The sequence below is a fragment of the Leptonychotes weddellii genome, unplaced genomic scaffold (genome assembly GCF_054177405.1).
Source record: "Leptonychotes weddellii isolate Sample4059 unplaced genomic scaffold, ASM5417740v2 HiC_scaffold_5379, whole genome shotgun sequence".
Classification (NCBI taxonomy): domain Eukaryota; kingdom Metazoa; phylum Chordata; class Mammalia; order Carnivora; family Phocidae; genus Leptonychotes; species Leptonychotes weddellii.
In genome coordinates this window covers 1-10,989 of record NW_028021573.1, presented here as the reverse complement: position 1 = coordinate 10,989, position 10,989 = coordinate 1, and the positions used below count along the sequence as shown (strand labels likewise).

Below are 10,989 nucleotides of genomic sequence, written 5' to 3'. Positions count from 1 at the left end.
ATGTGGGGCTCGATCCCAGGACCCTGGGATCCTGACCTGAGCCGAAGGCAGACGCTCAATGATTGAGCCACCCAGGCGCCCCACGAGATCCTTATATAAGGCCAATAGGGCCCCGTGATAAAATCACAGAGTAGGGAATCCTGGGTGGCTCAGTCGTTAAGTGTCTGCCTTCGGCTCAGGTCATGATCCCAGGGTCCTGGGATCGAGCCCCACATCGGGCTCCCTGCTCGGCGGGAAGCCTGCTTCTCCCTCTCCCACTCCCCCTGCTTGTGTTCCCTCTCTCCCTGTAGCTCTATAAAATAAATTAAAAAAAAAATCTTTAAAAAAAAAAAAAAGTCTGTATAGGGGCATCTATAGTGGCTCCGTCAGTTAAGCGTTGACTCTTGAGCTCAGCTCAGGTCTTGATCCCAGAGTGGGGGTGAGTTCAAGCCCTGTGTTGGGCTCCACACCCAGAGCCTACTTAATAATATAAAAAAAAATTTTTTAATGAAAATATATTGATCTCATTTAATCTTAATAATAGTCTGTTTATGTAAACACCATTAGCATCCCATTTTATAGCCAGCAGCAACGGTAGTGAGATGTCATCTTTAGTTGTTAGGTTCTTAAACTTATTCTAGGCCTGCCCCTTTAAAAAAAAATTTTTTTTTTTTTAAAGATTTTATTTATTTATTTGAGAGAGAGAGAACGAGAGACAGAGAGCAGGAGAGGGAGGAGGGTCAGAGGGAGGAGAAGCAGACACCCCTCCGAGCAGGGAGCCCGATGCGGGACTCGATCCCGGGACTCCAGGATCATGACCTGAGCCGAAGGCAGATGCTTAACCATCTGAGCCACCCAGGCGCCCCCCAAAAAAATTTTTTTTAAGGTGGGTGCAGGTGGTATAAAAGGTAGCTTGTTTGTGGAAAGAGTGCTGACATTGGTCTAGGCTCAGTTCAGACTCACTGGCCAGGTGATCTGAATGAGTCCCTTACCTTCTTCCTGCCTCAGCTTCCTCTTTGGGATTATTGTAAGCCTTGAGTGAGATGATATGTATAAGCATATTGTGTAAATAATAAGCTATTAACTTTTTGAAGTAACTTTATTGAGATACATTTTGCATACCACAACACCCATTTAAAGTGTACAATTCAGTGGCTCTTATATATTCACAAAGCTGTTCATCACAATAAATTTCAGAACATTTTTATCACCCTGGAAGGAAATCCTCTATCACTACCAGTCATTTCTCTATTTCCTCCCAGGCCTCCCAGCCCTAGGCAACCAGTAATCTACTTTCTGTCTCTATAGATTTGCCTATTTCTGGACATTTTATGTAAATGGAATCATACAATTATATCTGTATGGATTTGCCTATTTCTGGACATTTTATGTAAATGGAATCATACAATATGTGACTGGCTTCTTTCACTTAGCACATTTTTGAAGTTCATCCACATAGCACATCAGTACTTCATTCCTTTTTATGGCTAAATAATATTTCTTTCTATGTGTATACCACATTCTGTTTATCTGTTCATCTGTTGATTGACATTGGGTTGTTTCCACCTTTTGCTACTGTAAATAGTGCTACTATGAACATTCATGTACAAATATTTGTTTGAGTACTTATTTTCAGTTCCTTTGAATATAGACCTAAGAGTGGAATTGCTGGGTCATATGGTAATTTTATGTTTAACTTTTTGAGAAACCATCAAACTGTTGCCCACAGCAGCTGCACCATTTTGCATATCTACCAGCAGTATATATGGGGTCGAGTATCTCCACATCCTCGCCCACATTTGTTATTTTCTTTTTTTTTTTTAAAGATTTTATTTATTTATTTGAGAGAGAGAGAATGAGAGACAGAGAGCATGAGAGGGAGGAGGGTCAGAGGGAGAAGCAGACTCCCCGCTGAGCAGGGAGCTTGATGTGGGACTCGATCCAGGGACTCCAGGATCATGACCTGAGCCGAAGGCAGTCGCTTAACCAACTGAGCCACCCTGGCGCCCCCACACTTGTTATTTTCCCCTCTTTTTCATAATAACTACCCTGGTGGATGTAGAGTAGTATTTCATTGTGGTCTTTATTTTTCATTTTCCTGTTGACTAATGATATTAATCATCTTATGATATCTTTGTTGGCCAGTTATATATCTTTGAAGAAATGTCTGTTCAAATCCTTTTCCCATTATTTAACTGGGTTAACTGGGTTATTTGTCTTTTTGCTGTTGTGTGGTAAGAGTTCTTTGTATAGTCTGCTTATCAAACCCTTATCAGATATCTGACTTACAAATGTTTTCTCCAATTCTGTGGGTTGTATTTTTCATTCTCTTGCTAGTATTGTTTGATGCACAAAAGTATTTAATTTTGATGAAGTATAAATTTTTTTTCCTTTCTTGTTCAAGCTTTTAATGTCATATCTGAGAATATGCCAAATCCAAGATCATGAAGATTTACCCCTATGTTTTCTTGTAAGAGTTGTACAGTTTTAGATGATCCATTTTGAGATCATTTTTTAATGTGTTATGAGGTAGGGATCCAGCTTTATTCTTTGGCATTCCAGTATCTAGTTGTCTCAGTACCTCTTGAAGAGACTATTCTTTCTGCAGTCTTGGCACACTTGTCAAAAATCAATTATCCAGGGGCACCTGAGTGGCTCAGTCGTTAAGCGTCTGCCTTCGGCTCAGGTCATGATGCCAAGGTCCTGGGATCGAGCCCCACATCGGGTTCTCTGCTCAGCGGAAAGCCTGCTTCTCCCTCTCCCACTCCCCCTGCTTGTGTTCCCTCTCTCTCTATGTCTGTCTCTGTCAAATAAATAAAATCTTAAAAAAATATCAATTATCTATCTACACACACACACAGAGGCAGATGCTTAACGACTGAGCCAGACGCCCCAAGCAGTTTGGATTTTTATAGAAATTGTGTTGAATCTATAGATCAGATTTGGGAATATTGCCACCTTAACACTATTAAGTCTTTCAATCCATGAGCCTGTTATCTTTCTATTTATTTAGGTATTCTTTAATTTCTTTAAACACTTGTCTTACAGTTTTGGGTGTAAAAAGCTAGCACTTGTTAAATTTATTCCTATATATTTTTTCTTTTCGGTGCTATTATAAATTGTTTCCTTTGTTTCATTTTCAGATTGCTCATTGTAAGTATATAGAAGTATAGTTAATTGTCATATACTGATCCTGCCCCTTCCAACCTTGCTGAGCTCATTTATTAGTTTTAATAGTTTTTAGTAGACTCTTTTAAGATTTTCTGTACATAATGGGTGCCTGCAAGGCTCAGTCAGTTGGGCGTCTGCCTGCGGCTCAGGTCATGATCCCAGAGTCCTGGGATCGAGCCCCGCATTGGGCTCCCTGCTCAGCAGGTAGTCTGCTTCTCCTTCTTCCTCTCCCCCTGCTTGTGCTCTCTCTCTCTCTTTCTCTGTCAAATAAATAAATAAAATCTTAAAAAACAAAAAATAGGGGCGCCTAGGTGGCTCAGTCGTTGGGCGTCTGCCTTCAGCTCGGGTCATGATCTCAGGGTCCTGGGGTCGAGCCCCACATCGGGCGCTCCCTGCTCTGCGGGGGGCCTGCTTCTCCCTCTCCCCCTCCCCCTGCTTGTGTTCACTCTCTCGCTGTGTCTCTCTCTGTCAAATAAATAAATCTTTAAAAAATATATATATATATATTTTCTATACCTAAGATCATGTGAGAAAAAAAATAAATTTTACTTCTTCCTTTTCAATATGGATTCCTTCTATTTCTTTTTCTTGTCCTCCAGTACGATGTTGAGTAGAAATGGTGAGAGTATCCTTGTCTTCTTCCTGATCTGTGGAGGAACCAGTGTTTTATCATTAGCTGTGGTTTTTTCATAGATATCTTTTATCCATTTGAAGAAGTTTCCTTCTATTCTTAGTTTGTTGAGAGTTTTTATCAGGATAGGTTGTTGGATTTTGTGAAATGCTTGTTCTGGGTCTGTTGAGATAGTCATGAGATTTTTGTACTTTATTAATAATAAGTATATTACATTGATTTTCTTACATTGAACCAACCTTACATATCTGGGATAAATCCTACTTGGTGATGGTATATCATCCTTTTTATAAGTTGCTGCATTTAATTTGCTACTATTTTGTTGAGTTTTATGTCAGTATTCATAATTCTTGTAATTTCGTTGCCTGGTTTTGGTATCAGGATAATACTGGCCTCACAGAATATAATTTGAGAAGTGTTTCCTCTTCTCTTTTTTGAAAGAGTTTGTGAAGAATTGGTGTGTGTTCTTTTTTAAATGTTTAGGAGAATTCTTCAGGGAAGCCATGTGGCTTTTCTTTGTGGGAACTTTTAAAATTACTATTTCAATCTCTTATTACAGGTCTATCCAGATTTTTCTATTTTTTCTTGAGTCAGTTTTGGTGGTTTGTGGCCTTCTAGAGATTTTTCCCATTCCATCCAGATTACCTACTTTGTTGCCATATAGTTGTTCATAGTGTTCCCTTATGGTATCTTTTATGTTTCTGTAAGGTCGATAGTGATGTCTCTTCTTTCATACCTGATTTTAGTAATTTGAATCTTCTGTCATTTTTTCTTGGCCTATTTAGACAAAGTTTTGTCAATTTGGTTGATCTTTCTAAGAAGCAACTTCTGGTTCCATCAATTATTGTTTTCCTGTTCTGTGTTTTCGTTAATTCCTGCTCTAATCTTTATTAATTCTTTTTTTCTACTTGATGTACATTTAGTTTGCTCTTCTTTTTCCACTCTGTTAAGGTAGAGGTTAAGTTACTGATTTGAAATTTTTGTTGTTGTTAAGTAAGCTCTGTGCCCAACATGGGGCTTGAACTCACAACCCCAAGATCAAAAGTCACATGTTCTACCACCTGAGCCAGCTAGCCAACCAGCTACCCCTACCTTTTTTTTTAATATAGGCATTTATAGCTGTGCATTTCCCTGTAGGCACTGCTTTAGCTACATCCTGTAAGTTTTGTTATGTTGTATATTCATTTTCAGTCCTTAAATTATTTTCAAATTTCCCTTGTGATTTCTTCTTTGACCCATTGGTTATTTAGTAATATGTTGCTCTGTGTTTCTAAATAAAGTAAATTCATTAACAGTGCTCCTTTATGTCATATTACAAAAGTACATTAACAACCTTAATCTTGAGTGTAAAGGACATAACAAAAGAGATTTGTGTACTCTGTTAAAAATTAAGTAAAAAAAATTGGTAGTTGGGGTTAAAGTGTTATGAAAAGTTTAATGTTTATTATATTCCTTTATTCCTTCCGTAATGTTCCTTAAATTCATGACCCCCAAAATAGTTTTGTTTCATAGAGCCTGATTTTTATTACAGGGAAGGAGCCTAGATTGCATTTGTTGAAGAGAATAGTGTATTTATTCACAGCATATTTATTCATTATGTTTGCTGGTGTGGAGGTGAAGGGGAGGGCATTTTTCCTAATGAAGAAAGATGGAGAGTGGTGGTTTTTTTTATTTTTGTTTTAAGATGTTATTTTTAAATAATCTCTACACCCATTGTGCAGCTCGAACTCACAACCTGGAGTTCAAGAATCATGTGCTCCATCAACTGAGCCAGCCAGGCACCTCAAGAGTGGTGTTTTTAAGATACAGTCTTTGGGACGCCTGGGTGGCTCAGTCGTTAAGCGTCTGCCTTCGGCTCAGGTCATGATCCCAGGGTCCTGGGATCGAGTCCCACATCGGGCTCCCTGCTCAGCGGAGAGCCTGCTTCTCCCTCTCCCACTCCCCCTGCTTGTGTTCCCTCTCTCGCTGTGTCTCTCTCTGTCAAATAAATAAATAAAATCTTTAAAAAAAAAAAAAAGGTACAGTCTTTGTCCTGACCACCTTAAAAATGTGACAGTGGGGGGATGCCTGGGTATCTCAGTCATTAAGCGTCTGCCTTCAGCTCAGGTCATGATGCCAGGGTCCTGGGATCGAGCCCCACATCGGGCTCCCTGCTCCGCGGGAAGCCTACTTCTCCCTCTCCCACTCCCCCTGCTTGTGTTCCCTCTCTTGCTATGTCTCTCTCTGTCAAATAAATAAATCTTAAAAAAAAAAATGTGACAGTGGGGGCACCTGGGTGGCTCAGTCGGTTGAGCTTCTGACTCTTGGTTTCGACTTAGGTTGTGATCTCAGGGTTATGACATCAAGCCCATGTCAGGCTCCAAGCTCAGCGCAGAGTCCACTTGGGATTCTCTCTCCCTCTGTCCCTCTCCCCCGCTCTCTGTCTCTCTGAAATAAATCTTTAAAAAAAAAATGTGACAGTGGCTCTCTGTGGTTTCATTCTGTTTCTAATGGGACAGCATTGCAGTTGATCCAGAAATCAACTATTTTCCTATGTTATATGAAGGTTGAAGAAGAGCTGTGTGTTATCAAAAGGGTACAATAGTATCCTGAATATTTTCTCTCATTTTAAATCTATTCCAACTTAATGCTTTCAAGTACTTCTGGTATACTTACTTTCATTATTTTTAATGTACCTATAAGGTACATTGGAGTTTCTTGCAGGAAACCAAGATGTTTAACTCCTTCCCCCTACTTACTTCCTTTATCCTATCTAATAGAAATCAGTTTTTGTACATACTTCACTGCCATCTAAAACCCAAACAAATATCTTTTAACCAGATTTGAAATCAGGAAAAAACTAAAAACAGCCAAAAAGAAAGAAAAGAAAGAAAAAAAGAAAAAGCAAGAAGAGGAGCAGGAAAAGAAAAAGCTGACACAGATTCAAGAATCTCAGGTAGGAAATTCAGTGGTCCTTGTTATCCAAAAGATAAACCTCAGTTTTGGGTGTGTGTGTGTGTGTGTGTGTGTGTGTATTTGTGTGTTTATGTAAAAGATGGTTTTATTAAAAAAAAGATGGTTTTATATTAGTCTAGTTCAGTTCATGCAAGACATACTGTCTTTATCTTGTAGGTTCACTAATCTCTGGACATATCATTTCATCATTAGCTGTGCTGTTTAATTCCTTAGTAATTCTTCAGTCAGGTCTGCTTTTTAAAAAACAGCTCACTGGGGGCGCCTGGGTGGCTCAGTCGTTAAGCGCCTGCCTTCGGCTCAGGTCGTGATCTCAGCGTCCTGGGATCGAGCCCCACATCGGGCTCCCTGCTCGGCGGGAAGCCTGCTTCTCCCTCTCCCACTCCCCCTGCTTGTGTTCCCTCTCTCACTGGGTCTCTCACTGTCAAATAAATAAATAAAAATCTTTAAAAAAAAAAAAATAAAAAACAGCTCACTGGTGTGTGAGCATTCCTTCCTTAAGGGAAAGTTGATAAACATCCTGTCCCAGGTAGCCGGATTAGTTCTGAGGTTTACTCACGTGTGTGTCATCCTGGACTTGGTAATAAATGTAGCTGCAAAAATTATTCATCTCTGAATTCATCACAAAAAGATTGTTAAAAATATCCACAAATATGAGCCATCTAGGGTGGCCTTCCATAAGGTGTTTATTCCTGTAATTCTTAGACTTTCTATTTATTAGGCAGGTAAGACAGGAGCTGACTTTATGCTCTATCCTCTTTGTCCACTAGAGGATGCTCTCTTCCCCTAAACAAGTTTCAGTTTCTGCAGCCTATATAGATTCCCACTGGAAAATTGAATGATTGTTAGGTATAGAGAATGTGGTCATTGGCTGTTAATAAAAAGCACCATCCTACATATTTTTCCTTTCCCAGGTAACATCCCACAACAAGGAACGGCGTTCCAAACGGGATGAGAAACTAGATAAGAAATCTCAAGCCATGGAGGAGCTAAAAGCAGAGCGAGAAAAACGGAAGAACAGAACAGGTGAGTGGGGAAAATGTAATGGCTGCTTTGTCTCTGGGATCATATGATTTGACATTCTGGTGCCCGTTTATATTTTCCCCCCTTTTATCAGCTTTTTTTTTTTTTAAGCTCTTTATTTTGGGTAATTCCAAACACAGAGAATAGTATAATGAACCTCCACGAACCCATCACCCAGCCTCAACAATCAACTCATAACCAGTCTTGTTAAATCTATATTCCTCTCTTTCATTGGGTTGTTTTGAAGTAAATCACAGCATCATTGTATTTCAACCATAAATATTTCCGTATGTGTTTTTAAAAGATAAGCACTCTTTTGTTTTAAACATTACAATATCATTATCACATCTAAAAAACAGTAACAGTGACTTTCTTAATATTATTGAATATCTAGTCAGTGTTCAAATTTTTCTAGTTGATGTATAATTAAAATATACTAATTTGGTTGTTTGAATCAGGATCTTAAAAAAATCCACACATTTTGAGTTGTTAATATGTCCCTGAGGTCACTTAACCTGTTTAGGCTTTCCTGTTCATCTCTTTTTCCCCCTTGCAGCTTATTTTGAAGAAACTAGGTCCTTCGTCCTATAGTTTCTCAGGTGCTGGGTACATCCCATTGGAGGTGTTGAATATGTTGCTCTAGTCTCTTGAATTTCCTGTAATTTGTAGTTAGAGCTAGGGAATTGGACACATTGGGATTTATTCTGTTTTGGTTTCGGTTTTTGGGGGGGATGGTGAGGGGAGGCTGAGTTTTAGTGGTGGTGTATACTTCCATCAGGAGACACGTAATACCTGTGTCTCACATTTTGTGATATTACCAGCTCTGTCATTTAGCTTTTACTATAAGAACGTGAAATAAAAGACTGCTCCCAACTCAGAAATACGCATTTGCTCCTGCTCATGGATCTGCAGTTGAGCAGAGGGTTGCCTTATATACAAGTTTGCTGGGATTGTCTCCAAGCTGCAGGTTGGGACCAGGTCTGTTACACCTGTCTCTCTCCTTCCCCAGACCAGTATACCTAGGGCACATTCTTCTCTTGGTGACGGTAGAAATGTAATAGCGGCAAGCAGAAACGCGAGATGCCTCTTGAGGCCTAGACTTGACATTGGCAGGTGCAGCATCAGGTCTGTGCATATTCCACTGGCTGAAGCAAGTCACATGACATCCCATCATTAATGGCTGGGAGAACTACTGAGTCACATGGCAAAGGGCATGGGTACCGAGAAGGATGAAGAATTGGGAAATAGTAATATGTTCTTTCCCAGTAGCCATTGATAATCATTACCTAGATCATTTCATTTATTGTGAGTTGTAGAATGGTGATATTCTAATCTATCATTCTTTCTTCATTTATTATCTGGTCTACTTTTATAAAGAGAAACTTCACATCAGCTGTTTAGTTATCATTAGGTACAGTAGGTACATTTTGTATAGGAAAGGCAGAAAGGTGGATTTTTTTTCCTTTTATTACTAGTTTTCAAAAGAATGAGATAGTACCTTAGCAGCTTCCAAAGGTGTGTGTGTTTATGTATATATATATATTTTTTTTTTTAAGATTTTATTTATTTATTTGAGAGAGCAAGAGAAAGCACAAGTGGGGGTGGGAGAAGCAGACTCCCCACTGAGCAAGGAGCCCGATGTGGGACTCATCTCAGGACCCTGATCTATGACCTAAGCTGAAGGCAGAGGCTTAACTGAGCCGCCCAGGCACCCCTGTTTGCTTATTTTGAATATCCTTTTGAATTCATGGATTTAAACATCCTTTTATGTATTTTAATCCATTTATTTAATCAGTTGACTCTCAAATTGTCCCATCTTCAGTCACTAGCCTGAGTCCTTTTGATGTGAGACTCCAGTAGTCTTCAGTAGCTTCCTTGCTTTCTAGATTTGGAATCTGCCATTTCTCTAAGGAGCCTTTTCATGAGAAACTGTCACTAGATACCATAGTCTAGACATAAGGAGGGCTCATGCTACTGGGTTGGCTATTACTTCTAAGCCTTTCAGTACAGAGAGCTAGGATTTTTTTTTTTTTTTAAGGATAAAGTTTATCTTTATGAGCTCCATATTGATAAGTCCATTTCAGAATCAGAATGCAAAGGTTTTTGTTTTGTTTTTTATAACAGCGATGCTGAGATAAAACAAAGGTAACGGGATGCCTGGGTGGTTCAGTTGGTTAAGCATCTGCCTTCAACTCAGGTCATGATCCCAGGGTCCTGGGATCAAGTCGCACATTGGGCTCCCTGCTCGCTAGGGAGCCTCCTTCTCCCTTTACCCCTCCCCCCTGCTTGTGGTCTCTCTCTCTCTCTCAAATAAATAAATAAAATCTTTAAAAAAAAAAAAAAAGAAAGAAAGAAAGAAACTACCAGACTGTTTTCCAAAGAGGCTTTTTGCATTCCCACAGCAAAGTATAAAGGTTCCACTTTTTCCACATCTTTACCAAGACTCGTTAATTGTCTGATTATAGCCACCTTAGTGGGAATGAAGTGGTATTTCACTGTGGTTTTGATTTGCATCTTCCTAATGATTAGTGGTGTTGAGCATCTTTTCATGTGCTTATTGACCATTAGGGTATCTTTCTTTGATGAAATGTCTGTTCAAGTCCTTTGCCCATTTTTAAATCAAGTTCTTTGTTTTCTGTTGTTGAGTTGTGAGTTCTTCAAATATTTTGAGTATTAATCCCTCATCAGATATATGATTTGCAAATATTTTCTTCCATTGATAGGTTTCTTTTCACTCTTGATAGTATCTTTTTGTTGCATAAAAGTTTTTAATTTTGATGAAGTACAATTTAGGTTAATGTTTTTTTCTTTCGTTGCTTATGCTTTTGGTGTCCTATCCAAGAAATCATTGCCAGATCCAGTGTTGTGAAGCATTTCCCTTATGTTTTCTTTTTTTTTTTTTTTTAAGATTTTATTTATTTATTTGACAGAGAGAGACACAGTGAGAGAGGGAACACAAGCAGGGGGAGTGGGAGAGGGAGAAGCAGGCTTCCCGCGGAGCAGGGAGCCCGATGCGGGGCTCGATCCCAGCACCCTGGGATCATGACCTGAGCCGAAGGCAGGCGCTTAACGACTGAGCCACCCAGGCACCCCCCCACCTTATGTTTTCTTTTAAGAGTTTTATAGTTTTAGCTCTTACATTTAGGTCTTTGTTTTTTGGTTTTGGTTAGTTTGTTTGGTTTGGTTTTTAGAGAAGGTAGGAAGGGGCAGAGGGAAAGGGAGAGAGAGAATCT

At 39.3% G+C, this 10,989-nt stretch overlaps 1 long non-coding RNA gene across 1 annotated transcript; it reads left to right on the top strand.

Moving 5' to 3' along the window:
- The first annotated feature begins 5,819 nt into the window (after positions 1-5,819).
- On the top strand, positions 5,820-7,751 carry LOC115939077 (uncharacterized). The gene is made up of 2 exons (XR_014142472.1): positions 5,820-6,716; positions 7,648-7,751. It is a non-coding gene; the product is annotated as an uncharacterized LOC115939077 (long non-coding RNA).
- Positions 7,752-10,989: the final 3,238 nt, after the last annotated feature.